Below are 24238 nucleotides of genomic sequence, written 5' to 3'. Positions count from 1 at the left end.
GGACTGAAAACATCTATGACAGATAGGAATGAAAGAGGAAATATAAGATGCACCAAAGCCTGGGGGTGAGTAAAGCTGAGTCAAAAACTACCAGCATGGAGGTCCACATGGTATGAATGGGACCACCATGTGTAGAGGTCCGACTGGTAGGGATAGGATCTGGTGGAGCAGGTAGAGGTGAGGCTGAAGCAATTGATTTTAGCCTGAGACAGAGGCAGGAGCCAGGTATTGAATACCTAACCCAAACAAGATCTGCACCAGAGCTGAAGAAAATGGATGAGAATTTCACAGGAGTGGTGCAAAGCGTTTGCATGGTTGCCTGTGAGAGAGAAAGCCAAACTTTCCAGAAGTGGGGCCAAGATACTTCCAAGGTTGACAGTGAAAGTCAATGTGGAGCCCAGAAAGAGTGACCCCTAGGCTGGCAGATGAGAGGGACCAGAGAGAGGCCTGGCCAGCCTGAGCAAGGCTTCCAATCTGTGTTTTACTGAATGGTCATTTTGGGAATTTATGATATTCCCTTTGTGTCTATCATAATCAAGAATGGAGTTTTCTTCCATTTGAAATAAAACGTGTTTAATTTTAAACAGTGTAGTAAAGCAAATGATTTTCTTTGTCTCCATCACTCTTTCCTCTTCCTTTATTCTACATTTGCTCATTCCAAGAATCTCTCCTCAAATTTGCTCATGTGTCACTGTTTTTTTTAACAGACTTTTTACTTTCTCAATCTGTCTTTCATCAACAAATTATATTAATTCATGTTTTTATTAAATAACTTCTTCAATATTTATTAAACAGCTTCTGTATGATAGACTTTGTTGCAGGCCATGTTGGATAAGTAAATACATGAAGTAGGGGCCCTCCACCCATAAAGACCATCTAGGACAGAAGGAGAAGACAGTTGCAATTACTCCAAAAGATGAAAGTCAGCCTAACATTAAGAGGAAGTCATGCATGGTTGATGATTTGTAATGATGATCCTAGTCACCTATCCTTTTTCTCTGGAAAGGACAGAAATATCCAGAAAGAGTTCTCTCACCCATCAACCCTGATAGCTCTTGCTTTCTAGTCCCCAAACAAACTATACCAACAGACTCGGACTTTCACTAGCTTCCCAATATCCTGTGGATAGAGATTAACCATGAACCAGGACATAGGAATGGACCAACAAGACCAGGTTATCTGATGGAGACAACACTGGTGGTAGAGCAATAAATACTCTAGGCTGAGTGAAGCATTTTTCACAAAAGCTGGGCATATGGCTACATAGGAAGCAGGAAAAAAAGAAGTCTAGAAACAAAATCTCCCCTGAGTCTGAGGTACAGATTCACACCAGCAAGCAGTGAAATAAATATTTTGCTTTACTGAAATAATAATCTAGTAATTTTAATATAGAAAATAATATTTTTTTCAAACAAAGGTTGTCTAATAAGAGAAAGATCTAGAATTGGCTCTGAAAGAATGTACCAGATGATGTTCTTACAAACTGAGGGGCCTGAGTTTCAAAGTCCTTCAGCTGTGCATTTGGGGAAAACACAATATTCTAATTATTTATCTCACTGTAACAAAGGGAGAGGGAGAATGTGGCTTTAAATCAATTAACAAATTCAGAATATCTTTTTAAAACCACCAGGCCATATTCACATGAGGAAAAATTTTGAGAAAAATAAACATCAGAGGGGAAATGATTAGGTATTTCCTAGGCAGAGATAGCCATGGCAGACATTTGAAGATGAGAAATGACCAGAAGACCTAAAGGTAATTAGGGACCTAATAAAAGCATGACAAGAGGCCATGTGATAAAGTTTAAAAAGAGGAAGTTGCATAAACTACTCAGACTAGAGCAGCATTTTCCAATCTTCCGGTCATTAAATCAAATGGAAATGTTGATGGATTGGACTTTCAGGAGATAAAGTGGTCTGATATATTTTTTAAGGTGGTACCAGCGGAATTGCTAATGGTTTTGAAAGAAAGGATAGGAGTGAAAGATAACTGAATATTTTGGTATGTGAATTATTTACCAGGAAAAACATAGCATGAAAAATTATCATCTTTACCACCAAAAGCATAGTGCTTTCTTAGTCTGGTTCTCTTCTTTCCATCAAGAAAGCCATCTGTATAATTTCCCTGGATAAAGGTAGAGAAAACATTCTGTCTGCTGTTCATGTATGCTTCTTTACCAGCAAAGATCTAGGAATCTTTACTTCCTCTTTCTAGATGCTTCTCAATAAAGAAATTAACTTTTAAAAATCTCATACAACAAAATCATTGTCACTCTGCCTCTACCTATACCCCCAGAAATTTTTTTTTTTTGAGACGGGGTTTCACTCTTGTTGCCCAGGCTGGAGTGCAGTGGCATGATATCGGCTCATTACAACCTCTGCCTCCTGGGTTCAAGCAATTTTCCTGCCTCAGCCTCCTGAGTAGCTGGGATTACAGGCATGCGCTACCACGCCCAGCTAATTTTGTATTTTTAGTAGTGACAGGGTTTCTCCATGTTAGTCAGGCTGGTCTCGAACTCCTGACCTCAGGTGATCCATCCGTCTCGGCCTCCCAAAGTGCTAGGATTACAGGCGTCAGCCACTGCTCCCAGCCTACCCCCAGAAATGCTTTATACGCCTATTCAGAACTCTGATGCTGAGTCAATTCATGCATTCATTTAAAGATAGATATTAAACATCTATTTACACTGTGACTATAGTATATAAGATTAATATTTCCATAATTATCATTAATCCAGTTTGTCCTTTGAAGGGATTATTTACGTGGCTGATATGGTTTGACTCTGTCCCCACCCAAATCTCATGCTGAATTTTAGGAAAGGAACTTGGTGGGAGATGATTGGATTATGGGGGGAGGCGGGGGGCTTTCTAATGGTTTAGCACCATCCCCTTAGTGCTGTCTCCTGATAGAGTTCTCATGAGATCTGCTTGTTTAAAAGTACGTGTGTAGCACTTCCCCTTTCACTCACTTTCTCCTGTTCTGGTCATGTGAAGTCATGCCTTACTTTTCCTTCACCTTCCAACATGATTGTAAGTTTCCTACGGTCTCCCAGTCATGCTTCCTGTATAGCCTATAGAACCATGCGTCAATTACACCTGTTTTCTTCATGAATCACCCAGTTTCAGGTGGTTATTCACCCCAGCCTCCCAACTAATACAGTGGCAGTGTCTAATTCAAGCATTATCTTTCCTCAAACATTTTTGGGACATTCCATGGGAACTAGCTTTTGGATCCAGTCTGAGTCACATGAAAAAACAGTGTGATTATTTTTAGTCACATTTGTTTTGGAAGTACAAGAATGTTTTCATTCAATGGACACTTTGAAATACCTTCTATGTGCCTGGAACTGTCCTAAGAAGCAGAGACTCAGCAGCAAACAGTTGCTACGTGAAATGTCTTGGATCTGTTTACGAAATTTCAATCAAAGACCAAAGATTCACCAACATCAAAAACTTTCAAAAGAATTCAAAAGAATGTGCTACAGACTTAGAATCAATTTTCCCAGAGGTAGTCCCAAACTGTAGAAACATGACAGAATCCTTGAAATGAGTAGACAGCCCCTCTAAACAACTATTTTGCACAATTATCATCAATTTCAGAGCCATGATTACCATAAGGATTTGGGGATTTAATAAAAGTCCCAGCCTCTGTACCTGTCTTTTGTTTCTGTGCCTTCCTGGTGGGCTCATTCCCACAATCACTGGAGACTCAGCTGAGGCTCACCTCATCTGTCCTTCCATCCATCCATCCATCCAGCAAAGATTTATTGTGCCCAGATGTGTGCCCCTCAACGATGGGGATACAAAACTGAAAAGAACAATTGTCTTCTCACATTACCCTTCATTGAGGTTGGGAAAGAGACAATAATAGATGAACACAGTAAAGTAAGTTCTGAGATAGGGAACCCCACAAGTGCTGTGGGAGAACAGGAAAGGAGGAAACCCAGGGGAAGTGTGCATTCAAAGAAATCATAGTCCAAGCAGAGAGAACTGGTCAGTGTCCTCCTGGTTTGCCAAATGATGGATGCTTTGGTGAAGGAGAGGGGAGAGTGTAATTAACATAACTACAGGATAGATAGAGTAACTGCTGGGAAATTGATAAGCAAGTGATTGGTTTGTACTGGTTTCTCTTTCAATAGAGTGTAAGCCCCCCTAGAGGAAAGATCATGTCTGATTCAATCTTCTGGAGCATGACCAATACTTAGCACATTGGGCCTAATTAGTGCTAAATAGTTGCCTGTTGGAGTGAGCAAACTGTCACTGAACTTAAAAAGATAAAATGAATCATATTTTGCCAAAATAGAAAAAAAAATTCAAGTGTAATTATTTCGTTATTATTATTTTGAGATGGAGTTTTACTCTTGCTGCCTAGGCTGGAGTGCAATGGTGAGATCTCAGTTCACCGCAACCTCTGCCTCCCAGGTTCAAGTGATTCTCCTGTCTCAGCCTCCCAAGTAGCTGGGATTACCGGTATGCACCACAACGCCCGGCTAATTTTGTATTTTTATTAGAGACTGGGTTTCTCCATGTTGGTCACGCTGGTCTCGAGCTCCCGACCTCAGGTGATTCACCCGCCTTGGCCTCCCAAAGTGCTGGGATTATAGGCGTGAGCCACTGAGCCCAACCTCAAGTATAATTCTTAAATAATGTTTAATAACAAGAAGTCTATCTTTCTGGGTTGGGCCATTTATGGGTTTTGATAAAACAGTCACACCAGCCAACAAGTTCTATGTATTGAAAGTAATGAAGTTCTGACAGGTAAATCTCACGTGCCATACAGAATTATGTAATATGGGGCTTCTGATAGGAAAAAGGAAGATAAATGCCTAATTAGAAACAATAAACCTAGTTGCCATCCAATATCTATAAATGAATGTGTTTTCTTATGTTTTAAGTAACCTGAGTTTTGTGTATTTGAATAAGCAGTCAGATGCAAGTAAAATGTAATATAATCATTTCTCAATGAGTAAGTGACTATTACAATGACATTTCCAGAGGAGAAGGTCAATACTGCATATGCAATGAGCTTTCTTGGAAAAGTAAATAAACAGCCTTTATCACCAAATGTCAGACTTCCAAAACCATGAAATTACTTGGGAGCAGTAATTATAACCCTAACCAACTTTAGGTATATGACTGAATTGACTATTTACTGGTGATTCCTTCTCTAAGACCGTAATGATCAATCAAGGGCAATTGATCCAATCACCCTCTCCTGTTATTAAATAAAGGAAACCTGCCCTGAGTCAAATGATGAAGTTTGTCTCTGACACATATCTATTCATGTATTTATTAATTAATACATTCATTTGTTGAATATTTTATGTGCCAAATTACAGATAAATTAATTACAGATGAATTAATTACAGATAACTTGCACATGTTCCTTATCCCTAGAAAACATATGGTCTAGTAGGGAAAGACAAACACAGGAATTGGGAAAGGCAATAAAGTGGACAGAAAGCGTGATGGTCACATTGGACTGAGGCAGAGAGGAGAGGTTCTGTGGAGGGCTGGTGGTGCAGGATGGCTTGGAATAAGCAGCAGCCTCTCATTGGGAATAGGACAGTGGATCCCAGGAGGGAAGTCCCTCCAGCAGAAGAAGCAGTGGGGGCAAAGGTGTGGAAGCCCCCAAGGTGTGAAGCACACTCTCTTGTCACTGTTAAGGCAAGGAACAAAGAGCCCCAGTGAGAGATGAGGCTGAGGTGGGGGACTGGGGAGGATGAAGCCGGTGAGGTGGGGCAGAGTAGAGCTTGATGCACAGGAACTTGAAGAAGATTTTCAGAGAAGCCACTGCGGTGCAGCTTCCTACAGTAAAAGGGGGCCTTTTACCTTCCCGCCTTCCTCTGACACACTATATTATTTTAAAATTTAGCTGTAACAGGATCAGCCGTCTGAGGTAGACAACATCATGAGTGCAATATTTTGGCCTAGAATGCACAACCTATCTCAGACCAGTAGGAAATTTCCTTTCAATTTAAATAAAAATAAATGAGATATCTTCAAAAACATAGATCGGGTAAAGAAAAAAAGAAAGGAGGTGGAAATTGTCCAGATAAAAAGAGGCTACAGAGACAAGACAACAAAAGGAAAGGAGGGGGAATGGCTCTAAGGATCACTATTGGGTGAATTGCAAAATTGGGATATGTACAATCAACCAGAGAAATTACTGTGTGAGTGCGATAGCAGTGAATTTACTGAGGTTGTTAACCCTAGTGTGGTTATATAAGAGACTATCCCTATTTTTAGAAAATGCACATTGAAATGTTTAGGTGACAAGCCATGATATAACTTATACTCAAATGGTTCAAAACTACTGCTTGTGTGTATGCCTATCTATATGTGTGTATGTACACACACACACATAAATATTCACAGAGAAAGAAAGAATGAGAAAGCAAGGGGAAAACATTTTAACAAGAGCTGCACTTTTTTTTTTTTTTCAGACAGGGTCTTACTCTGTCACCTAGGCTGGAACGGAGTGGTGTGATCTCGGCTCACTGCAACCTCCACCTCCCAGATTCAAGTGATTCTCCTGCCTCAGCCTCCTAAGTAGCTGAGATTACAGGCACACACTACCATGCCTGGCTAATTTTTGTATTTTTAGTAGAGATGGGGTTTCCCCATGTTGGCCAGGCTGGTTTCAAACTCCTGACTTCAAGTGACACGCCCTCCTCGGACTTGCAAAGTGCTGGGATTACAGACGTGAGCCACTGTGTCACTTCCAGAATAACTGGTCTTAGAAACAATATTTCAGAGACCTTTTACAGGAGACTGTATAGAGATGTCCTCATTCTCCCCATTCATTTTTGTCAGCAGATGCTCTGTTGTTATCCCAGAATATGTGGTCAACCTCTGGAACATTTGCAGATTTAACAGCCGAGTTCTGGGCACCAGCAGCCATTTGTGAATTTGCCAAGCCACAGATGAGAAATGCATTCTGGAGGCTGATGTGCAGGAGTGAGGGCCTTACACAGTGAGAGGGCCTGGCTCAACCTAGCACCTCGACATCCCAGGTTCACCCACAAGGGAGCTCTTAGTAAGGATGCCTAAGTAGGGTACATACCAGAAAAACAAAGATGGTTTAATACTAGAAAATCTATTGATCTAATTTAGCATATCAATTACGTCTAAAGGAAAAATATCATATTTTCATCTCCAACGATGCTAAAAAAGTACTTGACAAAATTTAATACTGATTCTTGACTTGAAAGGTTTTATGCAATAATACAAGTGAAATGTATCCATTTCATCTCAAAAGCTAGTATGTTGTTCATGGGGAAACACTAAAAGCCTTTCCACTAAAGTCAGGAAAAATACAAGGATACTCTAGGTATGACCACGTTTCTGTCCTGGAAAGAACTTCAGAGGTAAAAATCTAACTCCACACAAAATTTCAGAAAAAAAAGTTTTAGTATTATGCCCACAACGTAATAAAAAGTAGGAATAAAGAGAAAGTATAATTAATTTTTAAAATGATTTGTATTCTATATGCAAATGCTTGGACACAGTTCCATTAGAAGACAAAATGAAATATATTCATAGGTATATGCCTAATTATAATAAATAATTTGGAAATACAATAAGACAAAATATTTTCACTGAATATTGTCATTGCTGCTCCTTATACTCAATATTTCCATACAAAGGACAAATAAGCATAGTTGCATCTATATAAATGTAAGTCTATATGATCAATGTAATTGTGACTGACAAGAAATCTCGTGACTCAGACAACATGAGAATCTCTGTCATTGGAGAGAGAATTTCCTCCAATGCTAAACAACTCTTAATGAAATTCTGAACAATACAAAGCATAACTTCTTCTCAATTTACTTGGCAGTTGCTTTCCTTGAAAACTCAGAATATATTAAAACTGCAAAAACACTTAGAATTCATATGTTAAACAGTTATGTTCTAGACTCAGACACTTATGAGCTGGTTTTCATCTATATGACTGGGAATATTTGAAAGTCTTTGAGGGAAAGCTGTAAGTTTTCATTGTAGGAGATTTTCTTCTGCATTTTCCAGGATGCATAATATCGCTAGCCTTCTGAACGTCAACAGCACTCTTAAATTATTGTAACAACCCAAAATGCCTTCACATGGATTCCAGAATCATTGTAGGGGACGCCCTTTCTGTAAACTGCCCCTCGGGTTTAGGCTGGCTTGGTGGACCAGTAACCTCTGCAGTTCCCTTGGACCCCATGCTCAGAAGAGCCAAATGGTTGACCTTTAATGTTCCGTAGTGGTCATCCTGAAATTTTTAAGAATTTTATCTTTGAATGTGTATTGTTTAGGTAAAGTCTTATGGGACAGTAGAGGGTGTTGGGGGATTGGAGGTTTGGAGCACTGGAGCAGTCTCAGCTTCTGCCACCTCCTCATCATCCTCAGAGAGATTGTGATGGCCTGCTCCCCCATCCCTGCTGCCTTTCACCCTTCCTGGTCTCCCCCTCCCTTCCCTGCCCCAGAGATCACTGCAGCCCCTTGTTCCCAGAGCGGCCTGACATGGGCACAGGGAAGGGCAATGTTATGTGCCTCGTGGTGTCTTGGGTAGGGAGTGGCAGTAGTCAACACTGCCCTGCACTGACAGCACCTGGGCAGCTTCCATGGGCATCTAGGAAGGGGTGAGCCTCTGACCCACTCTTCATCCAGATACCCAGTGCATCCTGGCACAGGGGTTGCAATATCCATTGGGTTCAGTCATCCTCCATGAGCTGGGGCCTCAATCCCACAAAAAGGGAAGACATTGGATCAATTTCCCTATCCCCAGCTGGACCAGGCCCTGCAATCTGGCAGTGGGAAGGAGTGGACACCCAAGAGCTAGTACCTTTACTGGCATAGTTTTCCTACTTTTGAATAAGAAGCTTGGCATTTTTATTTTGCCCTAGATCCTGCAAATTATGTAGTTGGCCCTTGTTCTAATTTTGTATCCAATTATAGAATAGTGATAAATGTGACGAAATATTGTTTTGATGCTCTTAAGTATAAACTTATTATAAATGGATGGAAATATTTGACTAATTTATTATTTATTATCATTATTTACATTTGAAATTTAAGCTGTTTTATTATAAATTACTTCCCCTGTGTTTTTTCTTTATATTAAAATTAGAACTGTAATGGGGTTGATAACCACTGTTTTAGAAGTAGTAGACAATCCAATATTTTTTAAAAAAGAAATTCCATTGTGCATTAAAACATGAAAGCAAGATGGAGATGATATGGTTATAGACGCAGAAAATCTGTAAGTCAAATATTACTACAGATAGTAAATAATTCAGAAAATAGTAGGATGGGAAATTTGTAGATATAAAGCAATAACTGTCATTCATACAAAAGAAGAAACAGTCAAAATATGAAAGAAAAAAAGCCCATTTACAATACTAACAAACACGTAAAACATGTAGGACTAAACTTAACAAGAAATAGGAAACACCTAAACAAAGAAAACTTGAAAATTCTACCGAAGACCGCAAAACAAGGCTGGACCAAACGGAGAAGCACACCACGCTGCTGAAAATAAATACTCGACATCATATTATAGTAATGAAAGCTCTTTCTATCTTCATTTGCAAATTTAATGAATCTGAAAAAAAATACAGTATTTTGAAGGAACAGCTAATAAAGTTCATGTTAAAAATTAAAAAAAGAAATAAAAAGAAAAAAACCTGAAAAATGAGGGCCATGCAAAGAGAATTGCTCTATCAGATACCAAAATGTGCTCTGAAGTCACAGGAATTAAAACAGGTAGATGTACCAATGGAATTAAGTTGAAAATCCAGAACCTGACCTTGGTACGTACAGGACTTCAGGTATGATAAAGGTAGTACCTTGAGGATATTCAATAAATAAGATTGGAACCACTGGGTAGCCATCTAGAAAAGAATTATCCAGAGATAAAGGAAATTGAATCTGTATCTTAAACCAAAGAATGACACAAAATGGACAAAGATATAAAAATCACACAACTGTGAAAATACTTGAAGAAAACATGGGGAAATTATTTCATTACCTCAGAGTGAGGAAGTTTTTTCTAAATATGACACAAAACACAGAATCTGTGAAAAACTTAAATACATAACACAAATCATCAATACCAAAAATCAGCAAAACCATCAATATTTACAAAATTTAAATGTGTCAATATCAAAATATTGATAAATATCAACATCAATCAGAATTAATATTTAAAAATCCACCATAAGTAAAGACAAAGGTCAAATGACAAACAAAGACACATTTGAATCTGTTAATGCAAAAATATAATCTCATTTATACATAAAGAGCTTCTAAAAATAAATAAGAAAAAGGCTGATAATACAAGTTTAAAAGTAGGTAAAACGTTGTACTCAATTCACAGAAGAGGAAATAGGAATGGCTCTCAAGATGAAAAGATGATTAATCTCAGTCATAATTAAAATTGCACTGCTTGTGAAAGAGACATTAATGTTCACCAAATATTCCACTGGCTCCCACACACACTGTGTGGCTTGCACTTAGGTGTGCCATGTGAGGAGAAGTAATTAATAATCAGCGCCCCTTCCAGCCTGAGGGAGTGGAAAGAACCTGCTTGCTTCTCCACTCTTGTCAAGGTAACCAAGGAGACCTCGTGCTGCAGACGATGAAGCTACATGGCGGCTGAGTCTCCAGCAGCCCAGAGCCTCGAGTGATGAGTGAAGTAGGGCCCACCTCACCTGCATGGGGTAGGTAATGTGCACACAGGACACACTGTTGTATTCAGCCAGAGAGCTTTGGGTGATGCATAACCTCTCTTACCTTGCTTCATATACTTCAATATATTTTTCACCACTTTGGTAAATAAGCAAAAGTCTGTTAATGCAAAGGGTAAAGCAGTGGAGAAAATGATGCACTATTTTCCACTTTTAGACCTTTTCCCACAAATACGTAAGTATGAAATAAGGTTTTTTGTTGCAGCATTTTTTCTAATAGGAAAAATTGGAAATAACCTAAGTATCTGCCAACAGAAAATTGGTGATTTTATTTAGATATACATTTTTTTACAAACTGGAATATCATGCAACTACAAAAAAAAAAGAATGAGGAAATGCTGTATAGAGTTGGAATGTTGTCTAAGATACATCAGTAGGTAAAACAAACAAACAAAACAAAAAACAAAGTGGAGAATTTGTTTAGGAAGAGAAGAGGAACCTTTGTACATACATATGCATGTGTTTGTGTGTATTCATGCATTTGATGCTTGAACAACACAGTTTTGAACTACTCAGGTCCACTTATATTTTCTTCTACCTCTGCCACCCTGAGATACAAAGCCCAGCCCCTTCTCTTCCTCCTTTCCCTGAGCCTACTCAACGTGAAGACAATGAAGATGAAGACTTTTATGATGATTTACTTCTACTTAATACATAGTAAATGTATTTTATCTTTCTTATAATTTTCTAAATAACATTTTCTTTTCTCCAGCTTACTTACTGTAAGAATATAGTACATAATATGTATAACATACAAGATACATGTTAATTGACTGTTTATGTTATTGGTAAGGCTCAGTAAACAATATGTGTACTTAAGTTTTGGGGAATCAAAAGTTGTGTGCAGATTTTCACACACACACACACACACAAACACACACACAGAGAGAGAGAGAGAGAGAAAGAGAGAGTTGAATTCTAAGATAGCACTCAAGGTCCCCACCTCCTGGTGGTTATACTCTGTCTACTGCCCTCCTCTTCAATGTGGGTAGAACATGGTACTTTTCTAGTTTATAGAAAATAACAAAGATGAAGAGAATTTCCAGAAATAATTAAAGTCCCAAGTCAACTGATTTTGTGTCTCACAATTAAGTACAAAGTCAGCTGCTGGTTTATTGTAGATGCTGTTTATCAAGGTGAGGAAAGTTTCTCTATATGCCTAGTTTGTTGAGAGGTTTCAATACAAATGGTTGCGGGATATTTTCAAATGCATTTCCTGCGTTGATTCATGTGATCACATATTTTTTCTTGAAGTTTTTGATGTTTTGTAATGGATTACATTAGATAATTTTAGAATGTTGAATCAACCTTGCATGCCTGACATAAACCTCCCTTGTTTAAGGTGTATATTCTTCTTATAAATTGCTGGATTCAAATTGCTGATATTTGGTTGAAGACTTCTGCATATATGTGCATGAGAGATACTATTCTTTAGTTTTCTTGTAATGTATTTTTCAGCTTTGGGTATTAGGGTAATTCTGGCCTCAAAGAATAAGTTAGAAATTGTTCCCTCTACTTTTATTTTTCTAGAAGAGATTGTAGATAAGTGATATTATTTCTTCCTTCAGTGTTTGGTAGAATTCACCAGTGAAACTGAGGCTGGTGCTTTCTCTTTTGGAAGGCTGTTAACATTAATCCAATTTTTAAAATGTATATCACCCTATTCAGATATCTACTTCACGTTGTGTGAATTATGGTACATTTTTGTCTTTAAAACAACTGGTCCATTTAACCTAAGTTATAAAATTTGTGAGAAGAGAGTTGTTCATAATATTCCTTTATTATCTTTTAGTGTCCTTGGGATCAGTAGTAATGGTCCCTTTTTCATTACTGACAATAGAAATTTATGTCTTCTTTCTTTTGTTCTTGGTTAGAGTGGCTAGAGGCTTATCAACTATATTGGTCTTTTCAAAGAAACAGCTTTTGATTTTGTTGATTTTTCTCTATTAACTTTTGGTTTCCAATTTCACTGCCTTCTGCACTAATTTTTATTATTTCTTTTATCTTATTGCTTTCAGTTTGTATTAAGGTGGAAGCTTAGGCTATTAATTTTAGATCTTTCTTTTCTTCTTGTCTAATACATGCATTCAATGCTATAGATTTTCATCTAAAGCATTACTTTCACTGAATCCAAAAATGTTGATAGACTGTATTTTCATTTCATTTGGTTCAAAATATTTAAAAACTTTTACTGAGAATTATTTGATCAATGTGTTATTTAGAAGTGTGTTTTTTAAGGACCCAATATTTCTGGGTTTCTAGCTATTTTTCTGTTATAGATTTTTAGCTTAATTTCATTCTGGTCTAAGAGTATACATTGTATGATTTTTACTCTTTTAAATTTGTTACGATTAGGCCCAGGTTGTCATTAACCTTGGTGAATGTTCTATGTGTGTTTGAGAACAATGTGTATTTTGCTGTTGTTGGATGAAGTAGTCTATAGATGTCAATTATATCCAGTTGATTTATGATGTAGTTGAACTCACATATGTTCTTACTGATTTTGCCCCTGCTAGCTGTGTCCATTTTTGGTAGAGGAGTGTTAAAATCTCCAACTATCATAGTGAATTTATGTTTGTCCTTGCAGTTCTAGCAGTTTTGGCCCCATGTATTTTGATGCTCTGTAGTGAGACACACACAGTAAGAAATTATATGCCCTATTGGAGAATTGGCCCCTTTACCATTATATAATGGTCTTCTCTGTCCTGATCATTTTTCTTACTCAGATGTCTATTTTGCCTGAAATTAACATAGCTACTCCGGCTTTCTTTTTATTAGCATTATCATAACATATTTTTATCCATCACTTCACTTTTCATCTATCTGTACCATTCCATTTAGCGAGATTTTTTTATAAAAAACATATAGTGGGTTCTGTTTTTTATGCACTCTGTAAGTCTCTGTCGTTTGCTTAACGTATTCAGATGATTCACATTTAAAATGATTACTGACATAGTTGAAATAACATCTACCACATTTGTAACTGCTTTCTGTTCATTGCAATTGTTATTTCTTGTTATTTTTAACCTTCTATTTTGTGCCTTCCCTAATTTTGATTATGCATTTTATGTTATTTTATTTTCTCTTCTCTCTTAGCATACCCGATTGTAACATTTCTTTTTACTCTTTTTTCTCTACACTTCTTTTCTCGCTTCATTTCATTCATTTGATCTTCAATCACTGATACTCTTTCTTCCAGTTGATCGAGCCGGTTACTGAAGCTTGTGCATCTGTCACGTAGTTCTCGTGTCATGGTTTTCATCTCTCTCAGTTCTTTTATGGTCTTCTCTGCATTGATTATTCTAGTTATCCATTCATCCATTCTTTTTTCAAGGTTTTTAGTTTCTTTGCACTGGGTATGTAGTTCCTCCTTTAGCTCTGAGAAGTTTGATTGACTGAAGCCTTCTTCTCTCAGCTCATCAAAGTCATTTTCCGTCCAGCTTTGTTCCGTTGCTGGAGATGAGCTGCGTTCCTTTGGAGGGGGAGATGCGCTCTGAGTTTTTTAATTTCCAGCTTTTCTGCACTGCTTTTTCCCCATCTTTGTGGTTTTATCTGCCTTTGGTCTTTGATGATGGTGACGTACTGATGGGGTTTTGGTGTGGGTGTCCTTTCTGTTTGTTAGTTTTCCTTCTAACAGTCAGGACCCTCAGCTGCAGGTCTGTTGGAGTTTGCTTGAGGTCCACTCCAGACCCTGTTTGCCTGGGTATCAGCAGCAGAGGCTGCAGAAGATAGAATATTGCTGAACGCGAGTGTTGCTGTCTGATTCTTGCTCTGGAAGCTTCGTCTCAGAGGTGTACCCAGCCGTGTTAGGTGTGAGGTGTTGGTCTGCACCTAGTAGGGGATGTCTCCCAGTTAGGCTACTCAGGGGTCAGGGACCCACTTGAGCAGGCAGTCTGTCCATTCTCAGATCTCAACTTCCGTGCTGGGAGAACCACTGCTTTCTTCAAAGCTGTCAGACAAGGACTTTTACATCTGCAGAGGTTTCTGCTGCTTTTTGTTCAGCTATGCCCTGTCCCCAGTGGTGGAGTCTACAGAGACAGGCAGGCCTCCTTGCACTGCAGTGGGCTCCACCCAATTCGAGCTTCCTGGCAGCTTTGTTTGCCTACTTAAGCCTCAGCAATGGCGGGTGCCCCTCCCCCAGCCTCGCTGCCACCTTGCAGTTAGATCTCAGACTGCTGTGCTAGCAGTGAGGGAGGCTCTGTGGGCGTGGGACCCTCTGGCCAGGTGTGGGATATAATCACCCGGTGTGCCGTTTGCTAAGACCCTTGGTAAAGCGCAGTATTAGGGTGGGAGTTACCCAATTTTCCAGGTGTTGTGTGTCTCAGTTTCCCTTGGCTAGGAAAAGGAATTCCCTTGCCCCTTGTGCTTCCCAGGTGAGGTGATGCCTCACCTTTCTTCAGCTCTCACTGGTCTGGCTGCACCTGCTGACCAGCATCGACTGTCCCACACACCCCAGTGAGATGAACCCGGTACCTCAGTTGAAAATGCAGAAAAATGCAGAAATCACTCATCTTCTGTGTCGCTCATGCTGGGAGCTGGAGGCTGGAGCTGTTCCTATTCGGCCATCTTGGGCATCCCCCTCTAATACATGCCCCGATTATAACATTTCTTAAAACTTTAGGGGTTGTCCTACAGTTTGCAATGCCCATTTACTACTAATCGAAGTTCACATTCAAAGACAGGTTGAGTATCTAGTATCCAAAATGGTTGGGACCACAAGTGTATCAGATTTCTTTCTTTCTTTCTTTCTTTTTTTTTTTTTAAAAGGAATATTTGCATTATACATATGTACTGATCATCCCAATTCTGAAGGCCTGAAATCCAGCATGGTCTAGTGAGGGCTTCTTTTGAGTTTCATGTCAATGCTCAAAATGTTTAGGATTTGAGAGCATTTGGCATTTTGAATTTTGGGATTTGGGATGCGCAACCTTTAACAATATATACACCACTTCATAGTAGTGCAATATCTTATAACAAAGTGTTCTCAATTCTTCCCTCCCATCCCTTATAAACATTATTGTTATTTGTTTTCCTTATCCACAAGCTATAATCACTCAACATATTGATGTTGTTACTATCTTGAACTAAACTCCTATAATTAAACTAAAGAGTTTTGCTGTGCAGAAGCTCTTTAATTAGATCCCATTTGTCCATTTTGCTTTGCCAGTTAGGGTAAATTGCAGAGCCATTTATCGAACAGAGAGTGCTTACTGCCATTGCTTGTTTTTGTCAGCTTTGTCGAAGATTAGATGGCTGTAGGTGTGTGGCCTTATTTCTGAGCCCTCTATTCTGTACCATTGCCCTAAGTATCTATTTCTGTGCCTGTACCATGCAGTTTTGGTTACTATAGCCCTATAGTATAATTGGAAGTTAGGTAACATGATACCTCCAGCTTTGATCTTTTTGCTTAGGATCGCCCTGGGTATCAGGCTCTTTTATGGTTCCAAATAAATTTTAAAATAGTTTTGTCCAGTTCTGTTATGAATATCATTGACAATTTGATAGTAATATCATTGAATCTAAAATTTGCTTTGGGAAGTATAGCGATTTTAATTATTCTTCCTATTCACGAGCATGGAATGTTTTTCCATTTGTTTGCGTCCTCTCTGATTTCTTTGAGCAGTTTTTTTTTTTTTTTAAATTCTTCTCATAGAGATTGTTCACCTCCCTGGTTATCTGTATTCCTAGGTATTTTATTCTTTTTTTGTGGCAATTATGAATTGTGTTCCTGATTTGGCTCTCTGTTTGACTCTTGTTGGTGTATAGAAATGCTAGTAATTTTTGTACATTGATTTTGTATCCTAAGACTTCACTGAAGTTGTTTATCAGTTGAAGGAGCTTTGGGCTTTTCTAGATATAGAATCATATCGTCGGCAAAGAGGGACAGTTTGACTTCCTTTCTTTCTATTTTGATGCCTTTTATTATTATTTTTTCTTGCCTAATTGCTCTGGCCAGGACTTCCAGAACTTATTGATTAGGAGTGGTGAGAGAGGGCATCCTTGCCATGTGCCAGGTTTCAGCTGGAATCTTTCCAGATTTTGCCCATTCTGTATGATAATGGTTTTGGATGTGTCATAGCTCTTATTATTTGGAGGTATGTTCCTTCAACACTTAGTTTATTGGGAGTTTTTAACAAGAAGCAGTGTTGAATTTTATTGAAAGCCTTTTTCTGCATCTATTGAGATATTCATGTGGTTTCTGTTTTTAGTTCTGTTTATGTGATGAATCACATTTATTGATTTGCGTATTGATATGGTTAAGCTTTGTGCCCTCACCCAAATCGCATCTTGAATTGTAACATGCATAATCCTCACATGTCAAAGGAAAGACCAGGTGGCAGTAATTGAACCATGGGAGCAATTTCCCCCATGCTATTTTCATGAGAGTGAGTGACTTCTCACAAGATCTGATGGTTTTATAAGGGGTTATTCCCCCCTTCACTCAGTGCTTGTTCTTCCTGCTGCCTTGTGAAGAAGGTGCTTTGCTTCCCCTTCGCCTTCTGCCTGACTGTAAGTTTCCTGAGTTCTTCCCAGCCATGCTGAACTGTTGTCAATTAAACCTCTTTCCTTTACAGATTATCCAGCTTCAGGCAGTTCTTTTGATGCAGTATAAAAACAGACTAATACACATATTTTGAACCAACCTTGCATCCCAGGGATAAAGCATGGTGAATGATCATGGTGAATAAACATTTTAATATGCTGCTGGATTTGGTTTGCCAGTATTTTGTTGAGGATTTTTACATTGATATTAATCAGGGATACTGGCCAACGGTTTTCATGTTTTGTTGTGTCTTTGTCAGATTTTGGTATCAGGATGGTGGTAACCCCATAGACTGAGTTAGGAAAGAGACCCTCCTCCTCCATTTTTTGGAATAGTTTCAGTAGGAATGGTACCATCTCTTCTTTGTGCATCTGGTAGAATTTACCTGTGAATCTGTCTGGTCCTGGGCTCTTTTTAATTGGTAGACTATTTATTACTGATTCAATTTTGGAGCCCATTATTGGTCTGTTCAGCGATTTAGTTTCACCCTGGTTCAGTCTTGGGAGGGTGTATGTGTCCAGCAATTTATCCATTTCTTCTAGATTCTAGTTTGTGTGCATAGAGGTGTTCATAATATTCACTGATGGTTATTTGTATTTCTGGTAGTATCCTCTTTGTCCTTTCTAATTGTGTTGATTTGGATCTTCTCCCTTTTCTTCTTTATTAGTCTAGCTAATGGCCTATATATTTTATTAAGATTTTCAAAAAACTAATTCCTGGATTTCTTAATCTTTTGAATGGTTTTTCATCTCTATCTCCTTCAGTTCAACTCTGATTTTGTTGCTTCTTGTCTTCCTCTAGCTTTAGGGTTGGTTTCCTCTTAGCTCACTAGTTCTTTTAGTTGTGATATTAGGTTGTTAAATTGAAATCTTTCTAATTTTTTGATGTGGGCATTTAGTGCTATAACCTTTCCGCTTAGCACTGCCTTAGCTGTGTCCTGGAGATTCTGGTATGTTATATCTTTGTTCTCATTAGTTTCAAAGAACTTCTTGATTTCTGCCTTAATTTCATTATTTACTCTCAAAAGTCATTCAGGAGCAGGTTAGCCAATTTCCATGTAATTGTAGGTTTTGAGTTAGTTTCTTAGTCTTGAGTTCTAATTTGACTGTGCTGTGATCTGAGAGATTGGTTGCTATGACTGCATTTGCTAAGAAGTGTTTTATGTTTGGTTATGAGATCGATTTTAGAGTATGTGCCATGTGGTAATGAGAAAAATATATATTTCCTTGCTTTTAGTGGAGAGTTCTATAGATATCTGTCAGGTCTCTGATCCAGTGCTGAGTTCAGACCCTGAATAACTTTTTAATTTTCTCCCTTGATGATCTGTCTGATATTGTCAGTGGGTGTTAAAGTCTCCCACTGTTATTGTGTGGGAGTTTAAGTCTTTTTGAAAGTCTCTAAAAACTTTCTTTATGAAATTGGTGCTCCTGGGGTGGGTGCATGTATATTTAGGATAGTTAGTTCTTGTTGAATTGAACCCTTTACCATTATGCAATGCCCTTCTTTGTCTTTTTTGATCTTCGTTGGTTTAAAGTCTGTTTTGTCTGAAATTAGGGTTACAACCTCTGCTTTTTTTCTGTTTTCCATTTGCTTGGTAGATTTTTCTCCATCCCTTTATTTTGAGCCTATGGGTGACACTACATGTCAGATGGATCTCTTGAAGACAGAAAACCAATCGGTCTTAGTTCTTTGTCCAGCTTGCCACTCTGTGACTTTTAATTGGGATAGTTAGCCCATTTGCATTCAAGGTTATTATTGGTATGTGTGGATTTGATCCTGTCATCATGATGTTAGCTGGTTATTATGCAGACTTGTTTATGTGATTGCTTTATAGTATCATTGGTCTGGGTACTTGTGTTTTCGTAGTGACTGGTAACAGTCTCTTCTTTCCATGTTAGTGCTTCCTTCAGGAGCTCTTTTAAGGCAGGCCTGGTAGTAATACATTCCCTCAGCATTTGCTTGTCTGAAAAGGATCTTATTTCTCCTTTGCTTATGAAGCTTAGTTTAGCCAGATATTACATTCTGGGTTGTAATTTCTTTTCTTTAATAATGTTGAATATGGGCTCCCAATTTCTTCTGACTTGTAGGGTTTCTCCCAAAAGATCCACTGTTAATCTGATGGGCTTCCCTTTGTAGATGGCCTGTCCCTTCTCTGCAGTTGCCTTTAACATTTTTTCTTTCATTTCAACCTTGGAGAATCTGATAATTATGTGTCTTGGGGATGATCTTCTTGTAATGTATCTTACTGGGGTTCTCTGTACTTCCTGAATTTGAATGTTGGTTTTTCTAGCCAGATTGTGGGAAGTTCCCAATGAATAATATCCTGAAATATGTTTCCAAGTTGCTTCCAGTCTCCCCATCTCTTTCAGGGGCACAAACGAATTACAGTTTTCAGTCTCTTAACATTATCCCATATTTCTTGGAGGTTTTGTTTGTTCCTTTTCATCCTTTCTTCTCTATTGTTGTCTGACTATCTTGTTTCAGAAAGTCAGTCTTCAAGCTCTGAGATTCTTTCCTCTGCTAGGTCTATTCTGCTGTTAATAATTGTGATTGCATTATGACATTCTTGTAGTGTTGTTTTTTGGCTTTATCTGCCTGGTTATGTTCTTCTCTATACTGGCTATTTTGTCTGTTAGCTTCTGTATTGTTTTATTGTGATTCTCAGCTTCCTTGGATTGGATTTAAACATGCTCCTGCATCTCAATCCATATTTTAAATTCTATTTCTGTAATTTCAGCCATCTCAACCCAGTCAGAACTCTTGCTGGAGAGATACTGTGATCATTTTGAGGAATGAAGGCACTCTGGATTTTGAGTTCTTGGACTGATTCTTTCTCATCTTTGTGGACTGATGTTCCTCCAGTCTTTGAAGTTAATGTCTTCTGATTTTCATTTTCTTGTATTCCATTTAATGCCACTGAGGATGTGATTGAGGTATAAGGTAAGTTCATCAATTGGCTTAAATTCTGGAAGTTTTTAGGGGGCCAAGGCTCAGCTCCCAACTCCTGACTGCATGCTCTCACTTTGAGGGACTTGCATCCGGTCCTAACTTTGTTCCCTGGCTCCTCAAACTTAGGAACCCACTGTACTGGAGAGGCTGAGGCGCTCCTAGACCACTGATCTCTACATTCTGATGTGTGGTGCCAACCAAAGCATTTCATAGGGTGGTGGCAATGGGGTCTGTCCTTGCTCACATGTGCCAGCAGCAGCATCAGCAGTAACAGCATGGCAAGGTGCATGCTCATCAGCAGCAGCAGGGTGCTGGCAGATGCTGAGGTGCCTGCCTCTGTGTGGGCATTCACAGTAGCGGTAACAGTGGTATGGCTGGGGGTTGGGTAGGGGCCCCCAACTGGTGACTGTGTGCAGGGTCATGCTGGTGATGGTGTTAACACAGGGGTGGGGCTCTGGTGGCTCCAGGTCTGAGTGTACCCTCTATGTGCATTCACACAGGCAGGGTTGGCTGCCCAAGGCAGGAGAAGGTCTGCTGTTCTCCATGCCTCATTTTACTCTTGCAGCAGTGTTGGCACAGGGGCAGGATGTTGATGAGGGCAGGGCTTATGGGCTCTGTGCCTGCCAAGGCTCCAAATGCAATGGCAGTAGGGTAGGTGGCAGGTGGGATCAGGGAGGATGGAGTGCACTCCTGCCAGCAGCAGTGGCAGGGCAGGGTACATACGCACAAGCGTTCTGGCAACGCAGTGCAGGCAAAATCCACCCAGGCACACACATTCTGGCAAAACAATGTGAGGAGTGGCCATGGGCCCATGGGAAGCGGCAGTTGGGGAGGAAGCAGGTGCACTGATACATGTCCATCTGCAGGGGCCACACGGCTGGAGCTCTTCACCTCTCAGGTGTGGTCCACCAGCACAGGAGCTTTATGTGCCCAACGGCACCCAAGGCATGCCTACAAGCAGACGTGGCCAGGCTGGGGCCCCAGGAGAACCCAGCAGACTAAGAGGTGCTCAGATCAGACCAGGCTCATCTAATGGGCAAGACTTCCCTGCAGAGTTCAGGTGCAATAGTTCCCCTAGGGCTACAATCTCCTATGGGAGCAAGTTGAGCCTAGGGGGATGGACGTCTCTTGCTAGGCTCCACAATAGACACTCCCACACCAAACCCTCTGGGCTCCTAATCAGCTGGCTTGCTGCCCTTGCCACGTCTCTAAGCATCTCTCCCTGCCAACTCAAGTGTCCATGGCGGTTGAGGGGTCTCTCTCCTGCCAGGATTGCCGATACCCCTGGGGAGAGTGGAGTTCTTCTTGCCAGTCCAACTCACCCATTCCCCCAGAGTCGTGGGGGGCCAGGAATGAGCCCCAGTGTGCAGTAGCCCCATGCAAGGTTTCCAGCTTTCTCCTCCTTCAGCCCAGCTTCTGTGTCTTCCCTCCATCCTCTCTCAGTTCTTTCCCTCTGAAGATCTGTTAGGAGTGTGTCTGTCTTCCTCATCCCTCAGTGGCAGCTGTTCCACCTGACTGAGTCTAGTTGGCCATCTTGCACATATTTTGAAATTCTTTTAAACATTTTTTGCAAGTCACATCTAAGACAACAAATTCCCATAATTTTAAATTTTATTTGTTCAAGAAAGTCTTTATTCCTCCTTTACTTTTGAAGGATAATTTTGCTGTGTACAGAATTATAGGCTGGTCGGGGTTTTTTCTTCCAACACTTAAAATATTTAATTTCACTCTCTTCTTGCTTGCATGTTTTCTAAAGAGAAGTCTACTGTAATTCTTATCCTTCTTTGTCTTGTAGGTAAGCTATTTTTTTCCTCTAACTTCTTGGAAGATATTTTTTTGTCTTTGATTTTTTTCTACAGCAAATATGAGATGACTTAGTGTAGATAGTTTGGTGTCTATTCTGGTTTGTGTTCTCTGAGCTTCTTGGATGTTTGGTGTCTGTTATTAATATTTAGGAAATTCTCAGTCTTTGTTTTCAGATACTTCTTCTGTTCCTTTCTCTCCTTCTTCTTCTTCTGATACTACCATTACATGTATGTTATACCTTTTGAGATCATCCCATAGTTCTTGGATATTCTGTTTCAGTTCCATCTTTTTCATTCTTTTTTCTCTTTGAATATTAATTTTGAAAGTTTCCGCTGATGTATCTTCAAGCTCGCTGATTCTTTCCTCAGCTATGTCCAGTCTACTAATGAACTTACTAAAAGCATTCTTAATTTCTATTTTATAATGTTTTTGATTTCTAGCAATTCCTTTTTATTTTTTCTTAAGATGTCCTTCTCTCTGCTTACATAAACCGTCTGACCTTACGTATTGTTCACTTTTTTAACTAAAGCGCTTAGGATATTAATCATAGTTGTTTTAAATTTGCAATATAATAAGTTGAACATCTCTGTCATATCTGAGGCTGGTTCTGATGCCTGCTTTGTCTCTTCAGGTTGTGTTTCTTGCCTTTTAATATCCTTTGTTTTTTTTTATTGATAGACATGTTGTAGCAGGTAATGTGAACTGAGGTACACAGGCCATTAGCATGAGGTTTTATGCCTATCTGGCTAGGAGTTAATTCTGCACTCTCTCAGTTGTGATCTGCTGTTATTCCACTGAAGCCCTGTTGATGTGGTGGTAAAATATTAGGAAGGGGAAGCACTGCATGATTAAATCTTTCATTTTTGGTGGGCCAGCATCCCTGGGACTTGATTTCCAGAATAAATTTTCAGGCTCTTTTGGATTTCCTCACGTTATGTGAGACAGGAAAGCCAGAGAGGGCGGCAGACATGAATTGACCTTCCTCTAAGCTCCTGTAAATGAGTTTCCCTAAAGAACATGTCTGTGTCATGAAGAACAGAACCCTCTGGGCATATTCCAAAAATGTTACTTTTCCCCTCTCCTTCCTCCAGAAGGTATTTCTTTGATTTTCACAGGGAAAATCTGCTAAGGCTGCTGGAGGTAAAATTCAAGAATGTGTGGGGCCCCCCAGCCTTTAAGACTAGGCTTTCAGGCATTTTTCTTTCTCGAGGTAGCTCACGCTCAGACTCCAGTAAGTCTTCAATTACTCCAGTATTCCTATGAGCTTCCAGAGGCTTTTGCTCACATCAGAATGTGATTCTCCGCATTTGCCTTTATCACCACTTTTCAAATGGTGGTTTGACCTCAATTCTCTAAATGATCTAAGAAGCAAGTTAATTTTCAGTTTGTTCATGTTTTTATTGTTGTTGCTGTTGTGAGAATGAGTGTTAACCACCAAACTTTTATCTGTCCAAAAGGAAAACTGAAAACCACAAATCAGTTGACTTTGAATCCATACAAAGCAAGGGTATCCTGATTGAGCCTGATTTAATTAGAGGGAGCCCTTAAAAGAGGGTCTGGGCCCTTCCAATGGATCTGCAAGGCTTCTGAGCTGGCTTTGTAGATGCAAGCTGTTATTAAGTGAAATTAATGTGATTGGGCCACACCTAGGGAACTATGCTCAGCTTCTAGAAGCTGAGGCCTCAGTCGTACAAATACAAGGAACTGAACTCTGCTAACAATCATGTGTGCTCTGATAGGGTTCAGGACACATTATCTGAAAATATGGCACACTGGCATTTGAGAAAACAGCAGAAACAGGAGGATCTCTCTCTACCTTCCTCCTGCCCTTCTCCCTTGAAGCAGACCTTTAAAACCCAGGAAGAAGTGGTCAGGCGCAAGGTTATCCTGATTGAGCCTGATTTAATTAGAGGGAGCCCTTAAAAGAGGGTCTGGGCCCTTCCAATGGATCTGCACTCTGGGAGGCGGAGGCAGGTGGATCATGAGGTCAGGAGATTGAGACCATCCTGGTTAACACAGTGAAACCCCATCTCTACTAATAAATACAAAAAATTAGCCAGGTGTGGTGGCGGGCGCCTGTAGTCCCGGTTACTCAGGAGGCTGAGGCAGGAGAATGACGTCAACCCAGGAGGCGGAGCTTGCAGTGAGCTGAGATTAGGCCACTGCACTCCAGCCTGGGCAACAGACCAGCCTGAGCGACAGAGCGA

The sequence above is a fragment of the Macaca fascicularis genome, chromosome 13, assembly GCF_037993035.2.
Source record: "Macaca fascicularis isolate 582-1 chromosome 13, T2T-MFA8v1.1".
Classification (NCBI taxonomy): domain Eukaryota; kingdom Metazoa; phylum Chordata; class Mammalia; order Primates; family Cercopithecidae; genus Macaca; species Macaca fascicularis.
The sequence above is the reverse complement of the archived record's forward strand: the minus strand, read 5'-3'. Positions refer to the sequence as shown.